Here is a 7201-nt window from a genome sequence, read left to right on the forward strand (position 1 = left end):
TTGGAGATCTGGTCTGGTGCTGGTAAATTCTTTCAGGTTTTGGTTATCTGAGAATGTTCTTGTCTTTTCTTCCCATATGAAAGGTGATCTTGCCAGGTACAGTATTCTTGGTTGAAATTGCTTTTCCCTTAACACTTTGAATATATGTTCCCATTCTTTCTTTGCTCGCATTGTTTCCGATGAGAGGTCTGGTTTTGGCCTGATGGGATATCCTTTGTAGGTAACTTGCCATTTCTCTCTTGCCAGCCTTAGTATCTTGTCTTTGTGGTTTTGGTCAGTCTGGCTATAATGTGTCTTGGAGAAGATCTTGGGTTGATTCTATTTGGGGTCCTTTGTATTCTTGGGACTGGATCTGGGAGTGCCTCTCTAGGTTTGGAAAGTTTTCTTGCAGGATTTGATGGAATAGATTATCAATGCCCTTATGAGTCTCTTCACCTTCTGGGATACTAACTATTGGGGTATTTGGACGTTTGATGGTATCTAGTATTTCTCGTATATTAGTCTTATTTTGGGGGGCCATTTTCTCAGTCGTCATGGTGGTTTTTTCTAGGCCAGCAATTCTGTCTTCTACATCTGAGATCTGATTTTCCATATGATCTAGTCTGCTTTTAATACTTTCAAGGTAGATTTTGACTTCCTGTATTGTAGCCTTCATCTCTAACAGGTCCATTTGATTCTTTCTTAAAGTGTGTAATTCCTCTTTTAGATCTTGCAAGAATTTCCTCACCTCCTGGAACTCATCAGCTACTTTCTCCTTTCTCTTCTGCAGTTCTTTGTCTCTCTTCTCTTCCATCTCTATTAGCTTCGCTATTATGAATATTCTAAATTCTTTATCAGACATTTCCATGATTTCCATTGAACTGTCTGTGGACGAAGAGTAGTTATTCTTTTCTCTTGGAGTAGAGGTATTTTTTTGCTTTCCCATATTTCTTACGGCCCTGTGGTAATTTCTAGTCATCTGATGGATGGCGTATTTCTTCCTAATTCTTGAAGTTTAGTCTGAGCATTCAGGAGCATACAGAAAGAGATGATCTGGAATCTTTTTGTCTTTCGTTTTTATCCCTTCTTGCAGCAGATTCAGTGGATATTGAGGAATATGTTAACCCTAATGTATTCGGATGTTTGACTATGGTTCCCTTAGATCTGTCTAGAAACACAGTGAATGGAGATTGAGGAGCAGAAAGATGAGATCAAAGAAAAGGAAACAGGGAGAAAACAACAACAACAACAACAACAAAGAAATAGAAGGAAAAAAGGAAAAACAAACCACCAAAAAAAATAAAAAAAGGCAAAAAATAGAAATCAGTAGTTCTCAGGAGCCATGGAGGAGTCTTCTTCTGAAGGCCTTCTCCTTGCCTCTCCTGGGTGGGAGGGGGAAGGGGTATTATTAACAAGATGAAGGAAGAGCTGAAAGCCAAGAAAATACTTTACCTTAAAAAATTTAAAAAAGGACATATTACCGAAAACATGAGAAGACAGAGACAGAGAGAAGGCTAGAAGGGCTCCCTACCACTTGAATTTGTGGGCTGGAGGCTGAATTATCAGTAGAAAGTCTTCATTTCTCTTTTTTCCCTGAAATCACTAGTTCTCAGCAGCAATGGAGGAGTCTTCTTCTGAAGGCCTTCTCCTTGCCTCTCCTGGGTGGGAGGGGGAAGGGGTATTATTAACAAGATGAAGGAAGAGCTGAAAGCCAAGAAAATACTTTACCTTAAAAAATTTAAAAAAGGACATATTACCGAAAACATGAGAAGACAGAGACAGAGAGAAGGCTAGAAGGGCTCCCTACCACTTGAATTTGTGGGCTGGAGGCTGAATTATCAGTAGAAAGTCTTCATTTCTCTTTTTTCCCTGAAATCACTAGTTCTCAGCAGCAATGGAGGAGTCTTCTTCTGAAGGCCTTCTCCTTGCCTCTCCTGGGTGGGAGGGGGAAGGGGTATTATTAACAAGATGAAGGAAGAGCTGAAAGCCAAGAAAATACTTTACCTTAAAAAATTTAAAAAAGGACATATTACCGAAAACATGAGAAGACAGAGACAGAGAGAAGGCTAGAAGGGCTCCCTACCACTTGAATTTGTGGGCTGGAGGCTGAATTATCAGTAGAAAGTCTTCATTTCTCTTTTTTCCCTGAAATCACTAGTTCTCAGCAGCAATGGAGGAGTCTTCTTCTGAAGGCCTTCTCCTTGCCTCTCCTGGGTGGGAGGGGGAAGGGGTATTATTAACAAGATGAAGGAAGAGCTGAAAGCCAAGAAAATACTTTACCTTAAAAAATTTAAAAAAGGACATATTACCGAAAACATGAGAAGACAGAGACAGAGAGAAGGCTAGAAGGGCTCCCTACCACTTGAATTTGTGGGCTGGAGGCTGAATTATCAGTAGAAAGTCTTCATTTCTCTTTTTTCCCTGAAATCACTAGTTCTCAGCAGCAATGGAGGAGTCTTCTTCTGAAGGCCTTCTCCTTGCCTCTCCTGGGTGGGAGGGGGAAGGGGTATTATTAACAAGATGAAGGAAGAGCTGAAAGCCAAGAAAATACTTTACCTTAAAAAATTTAAAAAAGGACATATTACCGAAAACATGAGAAGACAGAGACAGAGAGAAGGCTAGAAGGGCTCCCTACCACTTGAATTTGTGGGCTGGAGGCTGAATTATCAGTAGAAAGTCTTCATTTCTCTTTTTTCCCTGAAATCACTAGTTCTCAGCAGCAATGGAGGAGTCTTCTTCTGAAGGCCTTCTCCTTGCCTCTCCTGGGTGGGAGGGGGAAGGGGTATTATTAACAAGATGAAGGAAGAGCTGAAAGCCAAGAAAATACTTTACCTTAAAAAATTTAAAAAAGGACATATTACCGAAAACATGAGAAGACAGAGACAGAGAGAAGGCTAGAAGGGCTCCCTACCACTTGAATTTGTGGGCTGGAGGCTGAATTATCAGTAGAAAGTCTTCATTTCTCTTTTTTCCCTGAAATCACTAGTTCTCAGCAGCAATGGAGGAGTCTTCTTCTGAAGGCCTTCTCCTTGCCTCTCCTGGGTGGGAGGGGGAAGGGGTATTATTAACAAGATGAAGGAAGAGCTGAAAGCCAAGAAAATACTTTACCTTAAAAAATTTAAAAAAGGACATATTACCGAAAACATGAGAAGACAGAGACAGAGAGAAGGCTAGAAGGGCTCCCTACCACTTGAATTTGTGGGCTGGAGGCTGAATTATCAGTAGAAAGTCTTCATTTCTCTTTTTTCCCTGAAATCACTAGTTCTCAGCAGCAATGGAGGAGTCTTCTTCTGAAGGCCTTCTCCTTGCCTCTCCTGGGTGGGAGGGGGAAGGGGTATTATTAACAAGATGAAGGAAGAGCTGAAAGCCAAGAAAATACTTTACCTTAAAAAATTTAAAAAAGGACATATTACCGAAAACATGAGAAGACAGAGACAGAGAGAAGGCTAGAAGGGCTCCCTACCACTTGAATTTGTGGGCTGGAGGCTGAATTATCAGTAGAAAGTCTTCATTTCTCTTTTTTCCCTGAAATCACTAGTTCTCAGCAGCAATGGAGGAGTCTTCTTCTGAAGGCCTTCTCCTTGCCTCTCCTGGGTGGGAGGGGGAAGGGGTATTATTAACAAGATGAAGGAAGAGCTGAAAGCCAAGAAAATACTTTACCTTAAAAAATTTAAAAAAGGACATATTACCGAAAACATGAGAAGACAGAGACAGAGAGAAGGCTAGAAGGGCTCCCTACCACTTGAATTTGTGGGCTGGAGGCTGAATTATCAGTAGAAAGTCTTCATTTCTCTTTTTTCCCTGAAATCACTAGTTCTCAGCAGCAATGGAGGAGTCTTCTTCTGAAGGCCTTCTCCTTGCCTCTCCTGGGTGGGAGGGGGAAGGGGTATTATTAACAAGATGAAGGAAGAGCTGAAAGCCAAGAAAATACTTTACCTTAAAAAATTTAAAAAAGGACATATTACCGAAAACATGAGAAGACAGAGACAGAGAGAAGGCTAGAAGGGCTCCCTACCACTTGAATTTGTGGGCTGGAGGCTGAATTATCAGTAGAAAGTCTTCATTTCTCTTTTTTCCCTGAAATCACTAGTTCTCAGCAGCAATGGAGGAGTCTTCTTCTGAAGGCCTTCTCCTTGCCTCTCCTGGGTGGGAGGGGGAAGGGGTATTATTAACAAGATGAAGGAAGAGCTGAAAGCCAAGAAAATACTTTACCTTAAAAAATTTAAAAAAGGACATATTACCGAAAACATGAGAAGACAGAGACAGAGAGAAGGCTAGAAGGGCTCCCTACCACTTGAATTTGTGGGCTGGAGGCTGAATTATCAGTAGAAAGTCTTCATTTCTCTTTTTTCCCTGAAATCACTAGTTCTCAGCAGCAATGGAGGAGTCTTCTTCTGAAGGCCTTCTCCTTGCCTCTCCTGGGTGGGAGGGGGAAGGGGTATTATTAACAAGATGAAGGAAGAGCTGAAAGCCAAGAAAATACTTTACCTTAAAAAATTTAAAAAAGGACATATTACCGAAAACATGAGAAGACAGAGACAGAGAGAAGGCTAGAAGGGCTCCCTACCACTTGAATTTGTGGGCTGGAGGCTGAATTATCAGTAGAAAGTCTTCATTTCTCTTTTTTCCCTGAAATCACTAGTTCTCAGCAGCAATGGAGGAGTCTTCTTCTGAAGGCCTTCTCCTTGCCTCTCCTGGGTGGGAGGGGGAAGGGGTATTATTAACAAGATGAAGGAAGAGCTGAAAGCCAAGAAAATACTTTACCTTAAAAAATTTAAAAAAGGACATATTACCGAAAACATGAGAAGACAGAGACAGAGAGAAGGCTAGAAGGGCTCCCTACCACTTGAATTTGTGGGCTGGAGGCTGAATTATCAGTAGAAAGTCTTCATTTCTCTTTTTTCCCTGAAATCACTAGTTCTCAGCAGCAATGGAGGAGTCTTCTTCTGAAGGCCTTCTCCTTGCCTCTCCTGGGTGGGAGGGGGAAGGGGTATTATTAACAAGATGAAGGAAGAGCTGAAAGCCAAGAAAATACTTTACCTTAAAAAATTTAAAAAAGGACATATTACCGAAAACATGAGAAGACAGAGACAGAGAGAAGGCTAGAAGGGCTCCCTACCACTTGAATTTGTGGGCTGGAGGCTGAATTATCAGTAGAAAGTCTTCATTTCTCTTTTTTCCCTGAAATCACTAGTTCTCAGCAGCAATGGAGGAGTCTTCTTCTGAAGGCCTTCTCCTTGCCTCTCCTGGGTGGGAGGGGGAAGGGGTATTATTAACAAGATGAAGGAAGAGCTGAAAGCCAAGAAAATACTTTACCTTAAAAAATTTAAAAAAGGACATATTACCGAAAACATGAGAAGACAGAGACAGAGAGAAGGCTAGAAGGGCTCCCTACCACTTGAATTTGTGGGCTGGAGGCTGAATTATCAGTAGAAAGTCTTCATTTCTCTTTTTTCCCTGAAATCACTAGTTCTCAGCAGCAATGGAGGAGTCTTCTTCTGAAGGCCTGCCCCTTGCCTCTCAAGGGATTGGTTTTTCTATTCTGTGAAAAATGACTGAATTTTGATAGGGATTGCATTGAATCTGTAAATTGCTTTGAGAGTTGTATAGCCATTTTAACAATATTCTTCCAATTTATAAACAGGAACTATCCATTTATTTGTGCTTTTTTTTGTTGTTGTTTTGTTTTGTTTTGATATTTTTAGAGAGATCTTTGCTATAGGAAGTGTGCGGTTGCCAGAGAGAGTCAGAAAGGGAGAAATCACCCCCTGGAGTGGATGGCCAGCCACCATCTCCATTCTCCTCTCAAGATTTTGGGAATGCACACACATGCATCCAGGAGTTAAATCCTGATCAACTATGTGGGAGTCCAGTGACATAACCATTACACCATCTGCTGGTCTCTCTTTCAGTTATTTTCATCAGTGTTTTATACCTTTTAGTATACAGGTCTTTTTTTTTTTTTCTTTTAAGAATTATGTTATTGAACTTTTATTTATTTATTTATTTATTTATTTAAATTTGACGAGAGAGAAAGTGAGAAAGCAAGCTGCCAGGTCCAAGACTCGACCGTGGACAGCCATGTCTAGCGCTCTTAACCACTACACCACCTGCCGGCCCCAGTATACAGGTCTTTTACTTCTGGTTAATTTTACAATTGAATATTTGGTTTTTGTTTCTATTATAGATGAGATTATTAATACCTTATTTGAATAGTTTGTTATTAGCTTATAAAAAGGTTATAAATAATCTTTTTATATGTTGATATTTTATCCTATATCTTTACTGAATTCATTTATCTGTTTTGACAGTTTTTTGGTTCAGTCTTGGGGATTTTTAAATTTATTTCTTTCATGCAGGGGCATGCCCAACAAGGTCTTAACCAAGCCGCCATCCATCCCCAGGCTTCCAGCCAGCCAGAATCACTCACAAGTCTGTGGGCACACGTGGTGTGCTCAGGTCACGCCAGGATCCAAACCAGGGCCTTCCCCTTATGGCTCGGCATTGTGCAGGGGGCCCTACCACCGCACCCTCAGGCTAGGTGATTTGCTAACATTTTGTTGAGGATTTTTGCACCATTTTTATCAGGGATATTAGCCTAAAATGTTTTGAAATAGTTGTAATAATCATTTCTTTTGTTCAGCCCTTTTTTTCTTTTTAACTGTTTCAATAAAAATTTGCTATGTCATGCCCCACATTTCCATCTTGTTTTATGTAACCATTTAACCTTTAATTCCATGTATTACCAAAAGCCTCCTCTGGCCTTTTTTTGTGTAATGTTGGATTAGGTAGAGCTGTACTTTGGGTATGAGTTAATATAAATTTAGCTTCCCCTTAGTTTTGCTCTAGGGAATTCCTTCAAGATGTTTATAACCTTAGGTTTTATGATGCCTGGATCAAGTACCAGTACAATTGAGCTATTCTATTTCTAGATCCCAAGATTATTTTCTATGAGGTGTGTTTTACAAGTCTGATATAGCAGTCACTAGCTACATTGAGCACTTAAAATGTGGCTAATGCAACTGGGGATCTGAAGTTTTAGCTTTTTACATTTTTAATTTAAGTTTAAATAATGACGTGGCCTGTGTCTAACAGTGCAACTCTTTGGGTATCTGGAATTTTCTTTTTAATGACTCACTCCTGGTTTCCAAGTTTCTTGCAGGTTCACTCTTGTATGTTAACAAGAGTGTTTTTCTGTATTTTTATCTATCAACTGTAGATA

The sequence above is a fragment of the Tupaia chinensis genome, unplaced genomic scaffold (genome assembly GCF_000334495.1).
Source record: "Tupaia chinensis unplaced genomic scaffold, TupChi_1.0 Scaffold144010_1, whole genome shotgun sequence".
NCBI classification, from domain to species: Eukaryota; Metazoa; Chordata; class Mammalia; order Scandentia; family Tupaiidae; genus Tupaia; species Tupaia belangeri.